The 18,099-nt window shown below is 60.5% G+C and overlaps 1 non-coding gene across 1 annotated transcript; it reads right to left on the reverse strand.

Moving 5' to 3' along the window:
• Positions 1-5,915: 5,915 nt before the first annotated feature.
• LOC131869501 (5S ribosomal RNA) lies at positions 5,916-6,034 on the reverse strand. Its single transcript, XR_009367884.1, has one exon. It is a non-coding gene; the product is annotated as a 5S ribosomal RNA (ribosomal RNA).
• Between the last annotated feature and the right edge of the window lie 12,065 nt (positions 6,035-18,099).

Below are 18,099 nucleotides of genomic sequence, written 5' to 3' on the forward strand. Positions count from 1 at the left end.
GTTATGAGCTTGTCGCAGTGTGTACTTAGCAAACCGCGACCCACGTGCGAATCCACCCCGGCCACCCACCCCCGTCGAGGTGCACACCCTCCCTCGCGAAGTGCGCCCCGTTCGCCAAGTGTGAGCCCTGCCCGGGTGCGCGCACCTTGCTAGGGCGTCGGGTGTGCACCCGGCCCGGCCTACGTGCGTGCACCTGGACGGGGCGTCGTGTGCGTGCAGTGTCCCGTCTGCAACGCGGTGCCCACACACCACCTCGGGCGCAACGACCTGCGCTCACATGTGGGCCGAGTGCACCTTGGTGCATGTTCGGGGCGCCTCGGGTGCACGCTCGATCTTGCCCCGGTGCACCAAGGCGCTCGGTTTGCCCCGGGTGCGCACTTGGTGCAAGGTGGGCACCCAACCAAAACACAAGTTTCGGGATGCAAAATGGGACCCAAGGACCACAAATGCGTTCCAAGACCCATGATGGGTCCACGAGAACAAAAATGTGTTCCGAGACTTAATAAACAAATATTGGGTTTTAGGAGAAGAAACATGCTCTGATGCCCAAACGAGAATCGACCCCGAAAAGGCCACAGGCCAAAAGTGGGATGCGAGACAAAAAAAAATGGGACCCGAGGACCAAAATTGGGTTCCCAGGTCGAAGACAGGGCAACCGGACAAGAAACGACCTCTAAGGCTCGAAATGAGTCCCGACGACTAAAACTTGACAAGAAGCACCCATCAGGCACCCAACTCGACACCCATGGGATGCCGACCCACCCGGGCTTCCACCTAGCACACCTTGGCACCCACCCACCCTCGCACCCAACCTCGCACCCAACTTAGCACCTTTGAACCCACATTGGCACTCACCCTGACCCTGGCACCCTTGGAACCCACATTGGCACTCACCTTGACCCTGGCACCCACCTTTGCACTCACCTTGGGACCCACCCTGGCTCCCACCTCGGCACCCACCCAGACACCCACCTTGGTTCCTTGGCACCCACCTTGGATCCTTGGCACCCACCCCGACACCCACCTTGGCACGCAACTTGGCTACTTGCCACCCACCTTGGCTCCTTGACGCCCACCCCGACAACCACCCCGTGACCTACCCTGGCTAGGGTTGGTGCACACCCACCCTGGTGCCCACCTTGGCACCCACCCCATGACCCACCTTGGCACGCACCCTTAGTACCCACCCCGTTACCCACCCTAGGACCCACCCCGTGACCCACCTTGGCCAGGGTGGGTGCCCTTGGTGCGCACAACTTGCCTGGGCTGCACACCAGGGCGGGCTCAAGATGGCACCCGCGTTCCGTTTTTTTCACTATCTTTCAAAACGGAAATTTTAAAAATCTCGTTTTTTTTTTTTTTTTTGCCTTTTCTGGAAATTAGTGAAGGCAGCGCATCAAAGGTGCGCAATGCTGGTGCGAACCCGGGAGCGCTCCGATGTGTGCTCCAAGGTGCGGCGTGCACGAAGTCCGAGCCCGGCTTGGCCCCGGGTGCGCACCTCGCGTGCACCTTCGCCGGGGTGAGCACCTTGGCTGGGTTGCGCGCCCCTGGTGCGCACCAAGGAGCGCTCTGAAGTGTGCTCCAAGGTGCGGCGTGCACGAAGTCGGAGCTCGGTTTGCCCCGGGTGTGCACCTCGGGGTGCGCACCTCGCGTGCACCTTCGCTGCGGTGGGCACCTTGGCTGGGTTGCGCGCCTTGGTGGGCACCATGCAGTGCACGAAGTCGGAGCCCGGTTTGCCCCGGGCGCGCACCTCCGCCAGGGTGGGCACCTTGGTGCGCACAACTTGCCTGGGCTGCGCACCAGGAAGGGCTCAAGATGGCACCCGCGTTCCGTTTTTTTCACTATCTTTCAGAACGGAAATTTTAAAATATCGTTTTTTTTTTGCCTTTTCTGGAAATTAGTGAAGGCAGCGCATCAAAGGTGCGCAACGCTGGTGCGAACCTGGGAGCGCTCCGATGTGTGCTCCAAGGTGCGGCGTGCACGAAGTCGGAGCCCGGTTTGCCCCGGGTGCGCCCTGGTGGGCACCATGGTGCGCACCAAGGAGCGCTCCGAAGTGTGCTCCAAGGTGCGGCCTGCACGAAGTCGGAGCCCGGTTTGCCCCGGGTGTGCACCGCGGGTGGGCACCTTGGTGCGCATGCCTTGCCTGGGCTGCGCACCAGGGCGGGCTCAAGATGGCACCCGCGTTCCGTTTTTTTTCACTATCTTTCAAAACGGAAATTTTAAAATCTCATTTTTTTTTGCCTTTTCTGGAAATTAGTGAAGGCAGCGCATCAAAGGTGCGCACCTCGCTGCCCACCTCGGTGCGCAACGCCGGTGGGCACCCGGGAGTGCTTCGAAGTGTGCTCCAAGGTGCTGCGTGCACGTTGTCGGAGCCCGGTTTGCCCCGGGTGCGCACCTCGCGTGCACCTTCGTCGGGGTGGGCACCTTGGCTGGGTTTGCCCCGGCTGCGCTCCGAAGCGGGGTTATTGGAGCGCCGCCTCTTTTTTTGTCGGAGCGTTTGGTGGGGTTTCTCGCATTGGCTCTTCCCAGGCCCGGTTGCCACCCTGGCGCGCACGAAGTCGGAAGTAGGGTTAATTGCCCGGGTGCGGGTGCGCACCTTTGCCAGGGTGGGCACCTTACCTGGGCTGTGCACCCGGGCGGGCTCAAGATGGCACCCGCGTTCCGTTTTTTTCACTATCTTTCAAAACGGAAATTTTAAAATCTCCTCTTTTTTTTGCCTTTTCTGGAAATTAGTGAAGGCAGCGCATCAAAGGTGCGCACCTCGCTGCCCACCTTGGTGTGCTCTGAGGTGCGCACCCGGGAGCGCTACGAAGTGTGCTCCAAGGTGCGGCGTGCACGTTGTCGGAGCCCGGTTTGCCCCGGGTGCGCACCTCGCCTGCACCTTGGCCGGGGTGGGCACCCTGGCTGGGTTTGCCCAGGGTGCGCTCCGAAGCGGGGTTACTGGAGCGCCCCCTCTTTTTTTGTCAGAGCGTTTGGTGGGGTTTCTCGCATTGGCTCTTCCCAGGCCCGGTTGTTGGGTGCGCTCCCACCCTGGCGCGCGCGAAGTTGGAAGTTGGGTTAATTGCCCGGGCGCGCACCTTCGCCAGGGTGGGCACCTTGGTGCGCACACCTTGGCTGGGCTGCGCACCAGGGCGGGCTCAAGATGGCACCAGCATTCCCTTTTTCTCACTATCTTTCAAAACGGAAATTTTAAAATCTCGTTTTCTTTTGCCTTTTATGGAAATTAGTGAAGGCATCGCATCAAAGGTGCGCACCTCGCTGCCCACCTTGGTGTGCTCCGAGGTGCCCACCACGGTGCGCTCCGAGGTGCCCACCACGGTGCGCAACGCCGGTGCGAACCCGGGAGCGCCCCGATGTGTGCTCCAAGGTGCGGCGTGCACGAAGCCGGACCCCGGTTTGCCCCGGGTGCGCACCTCGCGTGCACCTTGGTGCGCACACCTTGGCTGGGTTGCGCGGCCTGGTGGGCACCATGGTGCGCACCAAGGAGCGCTCCGAAGTGTGCTCCAAGGTGCGGCGTGCACGAAGTCCTAGCCCGGTTTGCCCCGGGTGCGCACCTTCGCCGCGGTGGGCACCATGGCGTGCACGAAGTCGGAGCCCGGTTTGCCCCGGGTGCGCACCTCGCGTGCACCTTCGCCGGGGTGGGCACCTCGGCTGGGTTGCGCGCCCTGGTGCGCACCAAGGAGCGCTCCGAAGTGTGCTCCAAGGTGCGGCGTGCACGAAGTCGGAGCCCGGTTTGCCCCGGGTGCGCACCTTCGCCGCGGTGGGCACCCTGGTGCGCACCATGGCGTGCACGAAGTCGGAGCCCGGTTTGCCCCGGGTGCGCACCTCGCGTGCACCTTCGGCGGGGTTGCGCGCCCTGGTGCGCACCAAGGAGCGCTCCGAAGTGTGCTCCAAGGTGCGGCGTGCACGAAGTCGGAGCCCGGTTTGCCCCGGGTGCGCACCTCGCGTGCACCTTCGGCGGGGTTGCGCGCCCTGGTGGGCACCATGGTGCGCACCAAGGAGCGCTCCGAAGTGTGCTCCAAGGTGCGGCGTGCACGAAGTCGGAGCCCGGTTTGCCCCGGGTGCGCACCTCGCGTGCACCTTCGCCGCGGTGGGCACCATGGCGTGCACGAAGTCGGAGCCCGGTTTGCCCCGGGTGCGCACCTCGCGTGCACCTTCGCCGGGGTGGGCACCTCGGCTGGGTTGCGCGCCCTGGTGCGCACCAAGGAGCGCTCCGAAGTGTGCTCCAAGGTGCGGCGTGCACGAAGTCGGAGCCCGGTTTGCCCCGGGTGCGCACCTCGCGTGCACCTTCGCCGCGGTGGGCACCATGGCGTGCACGAAGTCGGAGCCCGGTTTGCCTCGGGTGCGCACCCCGCGTGCACCTTCGCCGGGGTGGGCACCTCGGCTGGGTTGCGCGCCCTGGTGCGCACCAAGGAGCGCTCCGAAGTGTGCTCCAAGGTGCGGCGTGCACGAAGTCGGAGCCCGGTTTGCCCCGGGTGCGCACCTCGCGTGCACCTTCGCCGCGGTGGGCACCTTGGCTGGGTTGGGCACCATTGAGCGCTCCGAAGTGTGCTCCAAGGTGCGCACCATGGCCCTCCAAGGTGCGCAGCATGGCGTGCACGAAGTCGGAGCCCGGTTTGCCCCGGGTGCGCACCTCGCGTGCACCTTCGCCAGGGTGGGCACCTCGGTGCGCACACCTTCTCAATGTTTTCTTGCCTTTTCTGGAAATTGGTGAAGGCAGCGCATCAAAGGTGCGCACCTCGGTGTGCTCCGAGGTGCGAACCCGAGAGCGCTCCGAGGTGCCCACGAAGTCGAAAGTCGGGTTAATTGCATTGTTTTCCCCGGGTGCGCTCCGAGGTGCGCAACATCGGTGCGCACCAAGGAGGGCTCCGAAGTGTGCTCCAAGGTGCGCACGATTCGGAGCTCGGTTTGCCCGGGGTGCGCACACCTTGGCTGGGTTGCGCACCCTTTGTGCGCTCCAAGGTGCGCACGAAGTCGGAGCTCGGTTTGCCCCGGGTGCGCACCTTCGCCAGGGTGCGCACCTTGATGCGCACGCCTTGGCTGGGCTGCGCACCTTGGTGGGCGCCATGGTGCGCACCTTTCGTGCGCTCCAAGGTGCGCACGAAGTCGGAGCTCGGTTTGCCCCGGGTGCGCACCTTGGTGGGCGCCATGGTGCACTCCGAGGTGCCCAAGATTGGTGCGCAACAAGGAGCGCTCCGAAGTGCGCTCCAAGGTGCGCAGGTGCGCGCGAAGTCGAAAGTTGGGTTAATTGTCCGGTTTGCCTCGGGTGCGCACCTTGCGTGCACCTTCGCCAGGGTGGGCGCCTTGGTGCGCACACCTTGGCTGGGCTGCGCACCCGGGCGCGCACACCTTGGCACCCGCGTTTCCTTCATTTTAAATTTTTTTTTTTTACAATCTCTCAAGTGGGAAATTCTATAATCTCAACTTTTTTTGCCTTTTCAGGAAACTTTTGAATGGAGCGCATCATTGGTGCGCTCCGAAGTGTGCTCCAAGGTGCGCACCTCTGGTGTGCTCCAAAGCTCTCTCCAGCTGCGTGCACCTGCCCCGGCCGCGCACCCGGCCCCGCCCAGCTTCGCTCACCTGTCCCGGGCGTCTGGTGCGGAACCTTAGAGTAAGAAACATCACCGTGCACCTTGGCCAACGTGCGCGACTCGACCGAGCGCGCACTGGCCGAGGTGCACACCGATTTCACCTGGGTGCGCGCGCAGCACCTCGGGCGCACCGGGGTGCGCGCACAACGCCCGGGTTGCACCGTGGCCTGTGTGCTCGGGGCGCCTCGGGTGCGCGCTCGGTGTCGCCCCCGCGCGCGCGGTAGTGCGGGCAGCGCACCCCGGCCCGGCCCGGCCCCGACGAGAACGCAAACGGGCAAAAGGTTTATTCAAATAGCATTGCGACGCCCGGCGAAAAACTAAGAAAGGGTGCAACACCGGGACTTCCCGGGAGGTCACCCATCCCAGTACTACTCCGGCCCAAGCGCGCTTAACTGCGGAGTTCTGATGGGATCCGGTGCACTAACGCTGGTATGATCGCACCCGTTATGAGCTTGTCGCAGTGTGTACTTAGCAAACCGCGACCCACGTGCGAATCCACCCCGGCCACCCACCCCCGTCGAGGTGCACACCCTCCCTCGCGAAGTGCGCCCCGTTCGCCAAGTGTGAGCCCTGCCCGGGTGCGCGCACCTTGCTAGGGCGTCGGGTGTGCACCCGGCCCGGCCTACGTGCGTGCACCTGGACGGGGCGTCGTGTGCGTGCAGTGTCCCGTCTGCAACGCGGTGCCCACACACCACCTCGGGCGCAACGACCTGCGCTCACATGTGGGCCGAGTGCACCTTGGTGCATGTTCGGGGCGCCTCGGGTGCACGCTCGATCTTGCCCCGGTGCACCAAGGCGCTCGGTTTGCCCCGGGTGCGCACTTGGTGCAAGGTGGGCACCCAAAATAGGGATCAAGCACCAAAACACAAGTTTCGGGATGCAAAATGGGACCCAAGGACCACAAATGCGTTCCAAGACCCATGATGGGTCCACGAGAACAAAAATGTGTTCCGAGACTTAATAAACAAATATTGGGTTTTAGGAGAAGAAACATGCTCTGATGCCCAAAACGAGAATCGACCCCGAAAAGGCCACAGGCCAAAAGTGGGATGCGAGACAAAAAAAAATGGGACCCGAGGACCAAAATTGGGTTCCCAGGTCGAAGACAGGGCAACCAGACAAGAAACGACCTCTAAGGCTCGAAATGAGTCCCGACGACTAAAACTTGACAAGAAGCACCCATCAGGCACCCAACTCGACACCCATGGGATGCCGACCCACCCGGGCTTCCACCTAGCACACCTTGGCACCCACCCACCCTCGCACCCAACCTCGCACCCAACTTAGCACCTTTGAACCCACATTGGCACTCACCCTGACCCTGGCACCTTGGAACCCACATTGGCACTCACCTTGACCCTGGCACCCACCTTTGCACTCACCTTGGGACCCACCCTGGCTCCCACCTCGGCACCCACCCAGACACCCACCTTGGTTCCTTGGCACCCACCTTGGATCCTTGGCACCCACCCCGACACCCACCTTGGCACGCAACTTGGCTACTTGCCACCCACCTTGGCTCCTTGACGCCCACCCCGACAACCACCCCGTGACCTACCCTGGCTAGGGTTGGTGCACACCCACCCTGGTGCCCACCTTGGCACCCACCCCATGACCCACCTTGGCACGCACCTTAGTACCCACCCTGTTACCCACCCTAGGACCCACCCCGTGACCCACCTTGGCCAGGGTGGGTGCACCCACCCTGGTGCCCACCTTGGCACCCACCCATCCTAGCACCCAGCCTGTGACCGGGCTTGGAACCCAACCTTGCACCCGTCTTGGCCAGTGTGGGTGCGCACCCATCCTGGCACCCACGTTGTGACACACCCTTTAACCCACGCACCCTAGCAGCCACGTTGGCACCCACCTTGGAACACAACCTAGCAACTTGGCACCCACCCCGTGACCCACCTTGGCATCCACCATAGCAGTCGCCCACTTGGCACCCACCTTGGAACCCAAGTTGGCACCCACCTCGGCACCCACCTTGACACTTGTGGACCCACCTTGCCACTCACCCTAGCATCGACCCATCCTAGCACCCACCCTGGCACCTTTGCACCCTAGCACTCACCCATCCTAGCACCTAACCTGTGACCCACCTTGACACTCACCCTCGCACCCACCTTGGAACCCAACCTAGCACCCACCCACCCTGACACCAACCCTAGCACCTACCCACCCTTGCACCCACCCTGTGACCCATCTTGGCACCCACCCATCCTACCACTCAACCTATCACCCACCTTCTCACCCACCTTGGCATCCACCTTAGCACCCACCCACACTGGCACCTTGGCACCCACCTCGGGCAAGGTGGGTGCACACCCACCCTGACACCCAATTTAGAACCAACCGAGCATGTTACCCACCTTGGCACCCACATTGCAGCCCACCCTAGTACCCACCCTATGACCCACATTGGCATCCACACCCTAGCACCCAGGCACCTCGACACCCGCCTTGACACGCACCCTAGCACTAAACCTGTGACCCACCTTGGAACTCACCCTAGAACCCACCCACCCTGTGAACCACCTTGGCATCCACCTTAGCACCCACCCACCTTGGCACCCACTCTAGCACTCACCCATCCTAACACCCAACTTGTTACCCACCTTGGCACCCGCCCTCGCGTCCACCTTGAAACCCACCCTAGCACCCACCCACGCAGGAGCCCACCTTGGCACCCAACCTAACACCCACGCATCCTGGCACCCAACTTGTGACCCACCTTGGAACCCACCCTAGTACCCACCTTTGAACCCACTATATCACCAACCCACCTTGGCACCCACCCTATGACCCTCTTTGGAATCCACCCTAGCACGCACCCACCCTGGCACCCACCATGGAGCGCACCCTAGCACCCACCCACCTCGGCACGCACCTCAACACCCACCTTGGTGTGCGCACTGCGCCAACCTCTCAAAGACCCTATGTGGTGCGCTCCAAAGTGTACACCTTTGGTGCGCTCCAAGGTGCGCACCTTTGGTGCACACCGAGGTGCACACCAAAGTGTGCACCGAGGTGAGCACCAAAGTGCACTCCAAGGTGCACACCAAGGCGTGCACCTTTGGTGCGGTCAATGCAAACGAATTCGGAAGTTGGGGTCGATGTCCTAATCGCTGCTGCAGACTACACGTATGAGAATCGGACAAATAGCTTTATATAGGGGAGGTGTTGCGTTTGATGGGTCGACTCCCCTGGTTGTGTGCACTGCACCAACTTCAAAGACCCTGTCTTGTTTAAGAAGTCAAAAGTTGGGGTGGATGTCCTAATCATTGCTGCAGTCTACGCATGTATGAGAATCAGACAAATAGCTTATATAGGGGAGGTGTTGCATTCGGTGGGTTGACTCCCCTGGTTGTGCGCACTGCGCCAACCTCAAAGACCCCGCATAGCAGAAGAAGTCGGAAGTCGGATTTTGGTGAGCACCAAGGCGTGCACCTTTGGTGCGGTCAACGCAGACGAATTCAGAAGTTGGGGTGGATGTCCTAATCGTTGTTGCAGGCTACACATGTATGAGAATCAGACAAATAGCTTATATAGGGGAGGTGTTGGGTTTGATGGGTCAACTCCCTTGGTTGTGCGCATTACGCCAACCTCAAAGACCTTGTTTTCGTTAAGAAGTCAAAAGTTGGGGTCAATGTCCTAATGGCTCCTGTAGGCTACACATGTATGAGAATCGGACAAATAGCTTATATAGGGGAGGTGTTGGGTTTGATGGGTCGACTCCCCTGGTTGTGCGCATTACGTCAACCTCAAAGACCTTGTTTTCGTTAAGAAGTCAAAAGTTGGGGTCGATGTCCTAATTGCTCCTGTAGACTACACATGTATGAGAATCAGACAAATAGCTTATATAGGGGAGGTGTTGGGTTTGATGGGTTGACTCCCCTAGTTGTTCGCATTACACCAACCTCAAAGACCTTGTTTTCGTTTAGAAGCCGAAAGTTGGGGTCGATGTCCTAATTGCTCCTGCAGGCTACGCATGTATGAGAATCAGACAAATAGCTTATATAGGGGAGGTGTTGGGTTTGATGGGTCGACTCCCCTGGTTGTGCGCATTGCGCCAACCTCAAAGACCCTGCATTGCGGATGAAGTCGAAAGTCAGAGTTTGGTGTGCTACAAGGTGTGGTCGAAGGTGCTCACCTAGGTGTGCACCTTTGGAGCGCAGGAAAAGTGCCCTCCAAAAGTGCGCACCTTTGGAGTGCACAAAAGTGCCCTCCAAAAGTGCGCACCTTTGGAGCGCACAAAAGTGCCCTCCAAAAAGTGCCCTCCAAAAGTGCGCACCTTTGGAGCGCACAAAAGTGCCCTCCAAAAAGTGCCCTCCAAAAGTGCGCACCTTTGGAGTGCAGAAAAGTGCCCTCCAAAAAGTGCCCTCCAAAAGTGTGCACCTTTGGAGTGCACAAAAGTGCCCTCCAAAAGTGCGCACCTTTGGAGCGCAGAAAAGTGCCCTCCAAAAAGTGCCCTCCAAAAGTGCGCACCTTTGGAGCGCAGAAAAGTGCCCTCCAAAAAGTGCCCTCCAAAAGTGCGCACCTTTGGAGCGCAGAAAAGTGCCCTCCAAAAAGTGCCCTCCAAAAGTGCGCACCTTTGGAGCGCAGAAAAGTGCCCTCCAAAAAGTGCCCTCCAAAAGTGCGCACCTTTGGAGCGCACAAAAGTGCCCTCCAAAAAGTGCCCTCCAAAAGTGCGCACCTTTGGAGCGCACAAAAGTGCCCTCCAAAAGTGCGCACCTTTGGAGCGCACAAAAGTGCCCTCCAAAAGTGCGCACTTTTGGTGCGCACCAAGGCGCTGGTTCGGTCGTTGCAGGCGAGTTCGGAAGTTGGGGTCGATGTCCTGAGCGGAGGTGCAAACTACACAGGTGTCGGAATCGGACAAATAGCTTATATAGGGGAGGTGTATGCTTCGATGGGTCGACTCCCCAGGTTGAGCGCACCGCGCCAACCTCAAAGACCCTACGGTATGGATGAAGTCGGAAGTTGGGTCCGATGACCGATTCGATTAGTAGGTATGCTCATGAGGTCGGAATTTGGGTCCGATGACCTGCCATGTGCAGGAAGGCGAATGTTGGCACTGTGCGTTGCAAGGTGCACACCAAGGTGCTGGTGCGGTCTTTTTAGTCGAGTTCGGAAGTTGGGGTCGATGTCCTGATCGGAGGTGCAAGCTACACAGGTGTGGGAATCGGACAAATAGCTTATATAGGGGAGGTGTATGCTTCGTTGGGTCGACTCCCCGGGTTGAGCGCACCGCGCCAACCTCAAAGACCCTACGGTATGGATGAAGTCGGAAGTTGGGTCCGATGACCGATTCGATATGTAGGCATACTCGCGAGGTCGGAATTTGGGTCCGATGACCTGCCATGTGCAGGAAGGCGAATGTTGGCACTGTGCGTTGCAAGGTGCGCACCAAGGCGCTGGTTCGGTCGTTGCAGGCGAGTTCGGAAGTTGGGGTCGATGTCCTGATCGGAGGTGCAAACTACACAGGTGTGGGAATCGGACAAATAGCTTATATAGGGGAGGTGTATGCTTCGTTGGGTCGACTCCCCGGGTTGAGCGCACCGCGCCAACCTCAAAGACCCTACGGTATGGATGAAGTCGGAAGTTGTGTCCGATGACCGATTCGATATGTAGGCATACTCGCGAGGTCGGAATTTGGGTCCGATGACCTGCCATGTGCAGGAAGGCGAATGTTGGGACTGTGCGTCGCAAGGTGCGCACCAAGGCGCTGGTGCCGTCGTTGCAGTCGAGTTCGGAAGTTGGGGTCGATGTCCTGGTCAGAGGTGCAAACTACACAGGTGTGGGAATCGGACAAATAGCTTATATAGGGGAGGTGTATGCTTCGATGGGTCGACTCCCCGGGTTGAGCGCACCGCGCCAACCTCAAAGACCCTACAGTATGGATGAAGTCGGAAGTTGGGTCCGATGACCGATTCGATACGTAGGCATATTGGCGAGGTCTGAATTTGTGTCCGATGACCTGCCATGCGCAGGAAGGCGGAATTTGGGTCCGATGACCGAGTTGATGGCGTGCCATGCGCAGAAAGGCGGAATTTGGGTCCGATGACCGAGTTGATGTTGATGGCCCGCCATGCACAGGAAGGCGGAATTTGGGTCCGATGACCGATTTGAAGGCGTGCCATGCGCAGAAAGGCGGAGTTTGGGTCCGATGACCGAGTTGATATTGATGGCCCGCCATGCGCAGGAAGGCGGAATTTGGGTCCGATGACCTGACATACGCATGGAGTCCGACTCGGGGGCCGATGTTCGATTCGATGACTTGCATTGTGGGTAAAGTCGGAAGTTGTGGTCTTTGACCCGATTCGATGACCAGACTTCGGCTGCTTGAGAATCGGACAAATAACTTATATAGGGGAGGTAGTGTTCTCGAGCATCCTCCCCCCGTGCCCGTTTATGTCGATTGATGCTGGTGCTCGACTGGTTGGAGCGCTCGGATGCAAAAATCTTGCACCAGGATTTATCGATTGTGATGGACACGGCAAGTCTCCTGATTGCTATGCAGGAGCTCATCGTGAATCTCTATGCGGCCTTGGTATGGACTCGACCTGCGGAATGGTTCGGCAATGGTAGTCGCTCCAACACGTCCTTGCAATGGCCACAGAGGTGATTCGACTAGAGCTCCAGTCTAGCTTTTGGGTTGCTTGGCGGACTGGTATAGCCGCGATCGAGTTCCGGCCATGAACGTTTTAGATAGCTCTTGGGCTTTCTGGGACGGAAGTCGGAAGTTTGGGCTGTTGTCCGATTTGATGACCATTCTTCGGATGTGTGAGAATCGGACAAATAACTTATATAGGGGACTGTGTTGTCTCACGCAGCCCCCTCCGTGCCCCTCTATCTCGACCGATGTTGGTGCTTGAAAGGGTTGGGATCGCTCGGATTTATAAACGTGCACCACCATTTGTCGAGTGTGAGGGACGCGGCAGGTCTCCTAAATGCTATACGGGCGCTCTCTGAGAATCTCTATCCGGCCTCGACACAGACTAGTCTTGCTGAATGGTTTGGCACTGGTAGTCGATCCAACACGTCGTTGTTGTGGCCGCCTAGGCGATTCGATTCGAGCCCCCGTCTAGCTTTTGGGTTGCTTGGCGGATTTTGCCCTATCCGCAAGTGAGCTCGGTCCCTAAACGTTCGAGAAACCCGATTGCTATGCGCCGACTCTCTTTCTTGCGAGCCTCCATCTAGCTTTTGGGTCTCTACGGAACGGAAGTCGGAATCTGGGACCGTTGTTTGATTCGACGAGGCAGACTACGGTTGTGCGAGAATCGGACAAATAACTTATATAGGGGAGGTGTTGACTGGAGCATTCTCCCCCGTGCCCCTCTAACTCGACCAATGCTGGCGCTCGAACGGTGGTAGCGCTCGGATTTTCGTTGAGCGCCAGCATTGGTCGATTTAGAGGGGCATGCGAGATTCCCGAATGCTATGCGAGGGCTCTAACGGAAATGTCTATTGGTTTCGGTATGGATGCAATTGCGAGTGGTTCGGCAAAGGTAGTCGTTCCGATGCGTCCATGTCGTGGCCAAATCGATAATTCGATTTGAGCCCTCGTATAGCATTTGGGTCTCTCGATGTGATTCCGCATTCCAGTCCCTTTGGGCACTGCTTGAGCCGCATCCCAGGGGGTTCCCTTCCCAATAATCTGCCTCGCAACCCGATTGCTATGCGGTGAGGCTCCTCGGCCGCCTCGGAACTATCTGTGTATCAGACGCATCGCGGGATAAGGGGTTGGCAACGGTAGTCGCCCCAAGCGCGTCCGATGCTTGGACCATTCCGAGGCGGCCCTGAAGCCTCTTCCGTCTAGCCGTTGGGTCCTTCTCGCCGCATCCCTTGCCTCGCACCCCGATTGCTATGCGGTGAGGCTCCTCGGCCGCCTTGGAACTATCTGTGTATCAGACGCATCGCGGGATAAGGGGTTGTCACTGGTAGTCGCCCCAAGCGCGTCCGATGCTTGGACCATTCCGAGGCGGCCCTGAAGCCTCTTCCGTCTAGCCGTTGGGTCCTTCTCGCCGCATCCCTCGACTCGCACCCCGATTGCTATGCGGTGAGGCTCCTCGGCCGCCTTGGAACTATCTGTGTATCGGACGCGTCGCGGGATAAGGGGTTGTCACTGGTAGTCGCCCCAAGCGCGTCCGATGCTTGGACCATTCCGAGGCGGCCCTGAAGCCTCTTCCGTCTAGCCGTTGGGTCCTTCTCGCCGCATCCCTCGCCTCGCACCCCGATTGCTATGCGGTGAGGCTCCTCGGCCGCCTTGGAACTATCTGTGTATCGGACGCGTCGCGGGATAAGGGGTTGTCACTGGTAGTCGCCCCAAGCGCGTCCGATGCTTGGACCATTCCGAGGCGGCCCTGAAGCCTCTTCCGTCTAGCCGTTGGGTCCTTCTCGCCGCATCCCTCGCCTCGCACCCCGATTGCTATGCGGTGAGGCTCCTCGGCCGCCTTGGAACTATCTGTGTATCGGACGCGTCGCGGGATAAGGGGTTGTCACTGGTAGTCGCCCCAAGCGCGTGCGATGCATGGACCATTCCCAGGCGGCCCTGAAGCCTCTTCCGTCTAGCCGTTGGGTCCTTCTCGCCGCATTCCTCGCCTCGCACCCCGATTGCTATGCGGTGAGGCTCCTCGGCCGCCTTGGAACTATCTGTGTATCGGACGCGTCGCGGGATAAGGGGTTGTCACTGGTAGTCGCCCCAAGCGCGTCCGATGCTTGGACCATTCCGAGGCGGCCCTGAAGCCTCTTCCGTCTAGCCGTTGGGTCCTTCTCGCCGCATCCCTCGCCTCGCACCCCGATTGCTATGCGGTGAGGCTCCTCGGCCGCCTTGGAACTATCTGTGTATCGGACGCGTCGCGGGATAAGGGGTTGTCACTGGTAGTCGCCCCAAGCGCGTCCGATGCTTGGACCATTCCGAGGCGGCCCTGAAGCCTCTTCCGTCTAGCCGTTGGGTCCTTCTCGCCGCATCCCTCGCCTCGCACCCCGATTGCTATGCGGTGAGGCTCCTCGGCCGCCTTGGAACTATCTGTGTATCGGACGCGTCGCGGGATAAGGGGTTGTCACTGGTAGTCGCCCCAAGCGCGTCCGATGCTTGGACCATTCCGAGGCGGCCCTGAAGCCTCTTCCGTCTAGCCGTTGGGTCCTTCTCGCCGCATCCCTCGCCTCGCACCCCGATTGCTATGCGGTGAGGCTCCTCGGCCGCCTTGGAACTATCTGTGTATCGGACGCGTCGCGGGATAAGGGGTTGTCACTGGTAGTCGCCCCAAGCGCGTCCGATGCTTGGACCATTCCGAGGCGGCCCTGAAGCCTCTTCCGTCTAGCCGTTGGGTCCTTCTCGCCGCATCCCTCGCCTCGCACCCCGATTGCTATGCGGTGAGGCTCCTCGGCCGCCTTGGAACTATCTGTGTATCGGACGCGTCGCGGGATAAGGGGTTGTCACTGGTAGTCGCCCCAAGCGCGTCCGATGCTTGGACCATTCCGAGGCGGCCCTGAAGCCTCTTCCGTCTAGCCGTTGGGTCCTTCTCGCCGCATCCCTCGCCTCGCACCCCGATTGCTATGCGGTGAGGCTCCTCGGCCGCCTTGGAACTATCTGTGTATCGGACGCGTCGCGGGATAAGGGGTTGTCACTGGTAGTCGCCCCAAGCGCGTCCGATGCTTGGACCATTCCGAGGCGGACCTGAAGCCTCTTCCGTCTAGCCGTTGGGTCCTTCTCGCCGCATCCCTCGCCTCGCACCCCGATTGCTATGCGGTGAGGCTCCTCGGCCGCCTTGGAACTATCTGTGTATCGGACGCGTCGCGGGATAAGGGGTTGTCACTGGTAGTCGCCCCAAGCGCGTCCGATGCTTGGACCATTCCGAGGCGGCCCTGAAGCCTCTTCCGTCTAGCCGTTGGGTCCTTCTTGCCGCATCCCTCGCCTCGCACCCCGATTGCTATGCGGTGAGGCTCCTCGGCCGCCTTGGAACTATCTGTGTATCGGACGCGTCGCGGGATAAGGGGTTGTCACTGGTAGTCGCCCCAAGCGCGTCCGATGCTTGGACCATTCCGAGGCGGCCCTGAAGCCTCTTCCGTCTAGCCGTTGGGTCCTTCTCGCCGCATCCCTCGCCTCGCACCCCGATTGCTATGCGGTGAGGCTCCTCGGCCGCCTTGGAACTATCTGTGTATCGGACGCGTCGCGGGATAAGGGGTTGTCACTGGTACGCGCCCACCATTCCGAGGCGGACCTGAAGCCTCTTCCGTCTAGCCGTTGGGTCCTTCTCGCCGCATCCCTCGCCTCGCACCCCGATTGCTATGCGGTGAGGCTCCTCGGCCGCCTTGGAACTATCTGTGTATCGGACGCGTCGCGGGATAAGGGGTTGTCACTGGTAGTCGCCCCAAGCGCGTCCGATGCTTGGACCATTCCGAGGCGGCCCTGAAGCCTCTTCCGTCTAGCCGTTGGGTCCTTCTCGCCGCATCCCTCGCCTCGCACCCCGATTGCTATGCGGTGAGGCTCCTCGGCCGCCTTGGAACTATCTGTGTATCGGACGCGTCGCGGGATAAGGGGTTGTCACTGGTAGTCGCCCCAAGCGCGTCCGATGCTTGGACCATTCCGAGGCGGACCTGAAGCCTCTTCCCTCTAGCCGTTGGGGCTTTCTCGCCGCATCCCTCGCCTCGCACCCCGATTGCTATTCGGTGAGGCTCCTCGGCCGCCTTGGAACTATCTGTGTATCGGACGCATCGCGGGATAAGGGGTTGGCAGTGGTAGTCGCCCCAAGCGCGTCCGATGCTTGGACCATTCCGAGGCGGCCCTGCAGCCTCTTCCGTCTAGCCGTTGGGGCCATCTCGCTGCATCCCCCACCTCGCACCACGATTGCTATGCGGTGAGGCTCCTTGGCCGCCTCGGAACTATCTGTGTATCGGACGCATCGCGGGATAAGGGGTTGTCACTGGTAGTCGCCCCAAGCGCGTCCGATGCTTGGACTATTCCGAGGCGGCCCTGCAGCCTCTTCCGTCTAGCCGTTGGGGCCATCTCGCCGCATCCCCCAGCTCCTCGGCCGCCTCGGAACTATCTGTGTATCGGACGCATCGCGGGATAAGGGGTTGGCAGTGGTAGTCGCCCCAAGCGCGTTCGATGCTTGGACTATTCCGAGGCGGCCCCGCAGCCTCTTCCGTCTACCCTTTGGGGCCATCTCGCCGCATCCCTCGCCTCGCACCCCGATTGCTATGCGGTGAGGCTCCTCGGCCGCCTGGGAACTATCTTCGTATCGGATGCATCGCGGGATAAGGGGTTGTCACTGGTAGTCGCCCCAAGCGCGTCCGATGCTTGGACTATTCCGAGGCGGCCCTGTGGCCTCTTCCGTCTAGCCGTTGGGGCCATCTCGCCGCATCCCTCACCTCGCACCCCCATTGCTATGCGGTGAGGCTCCTCGGCCGCCTTGGAACTGTCTTCGTATCGGAAGCATCGCGGGATAAGGGGTTGTCACTGGTAGTCGCCCCAAGCGCGTCCGATGCTTGGACTATTCCGAGGCGGCCCTGCAGCCTCTTCCGTCTAGCCGTTGGGGCCATCTCGCCGCATCCCCCACCTCGCACCCGGATTGCTATGCGGTGAGGCTCCTCGGCCGCCTTGGAACTATCTTCGTATCGGACGCATCGCGGGATAAGGGGTTGTCACTGGTAGTCGCCCCAAGCGCGTCCGATGCTTGGACTATTCCGACGCGGCCCTGTGGCCTCTTCCGTCTAGCCGTTGGGGCCATCTCGCCGCATCCCCCACCTCGCACCCCGATTGCTATGCGGTGAGGCTCCTCGGCCGCCTTGGAACCATCTTCGTATCGGACGCATCGCGGGATGAGGGGTTGTCACTGGTAGTCGCCCCAAGCGCGTCCGATGCTTGGACCATTCCGAGGCGGCCCTGAAGCCTCTTCCGTCTAGCCGTTGGGGCCTTCCCGCCCCATCCCTCGCCTCGCACCCCCGATTGCTATGCGGTGAGGCTCCTCGGCCGCCTTGGAACCATCTGTGTATCGGACGCATCGCGGGATAAGGGGTTGGCACTGGTAGTCGCCCCAAGCGCGTCCGATGCTTGGAGCATTCCGAGGTGGCCCTGAAGCCTCTTCCGTCTAGCCGTTGGGGCCTTCCCGCCCCATCCCTCGCCTCGCACCCCGATTGATATGCGGTGAGGCTCCTCGGCCGCCTTGGAACTATCTGTGTATCGGACGCATCGCGGGATAAGGGGTTGGCACTGGTAGTCGTCCCAATCGCGTCCGATGCTTGGACCATTCCGAGGCGGCCCTGCAGCCTCTTCCGTTTAGCCGTCGGGGCCTTCCCGCCGCATCCCTCGCCTCGCATCCCGATTCCTATGCGGTGAGTCTTCTCGGCCGCCGCGGAACTATACCTGTTATTGCTACTGCATCCTTCGGCTGGTAACCTCCTCTGCCGCCTTGGAACGTTCTCTTTGTCGGACGCGTCGCGGGATAAGGGGTTGGCACTGGTAGTCGCCCCAAGCGCGCCCGATGCATAGACCGCTCCGAGT

The sequence above is a fragment of the Cryptomeria japonica genome, unplaced genomic scaffold, assembly GCF_030272615.1.
Source record: "Cryptomeria japonica unplaced genomic scaffold, Sugi_1.0 HiC_scaffold_249, whole genome shotgun sequence".
In the NCBI taxonomy this organism is placed as follows: Eukaryota; Viridiplantae; Streptophyta; class Pinopsida; order Cupressales; family Cupressaceae; genus Cryptomeria; species Cryptomeria japonica.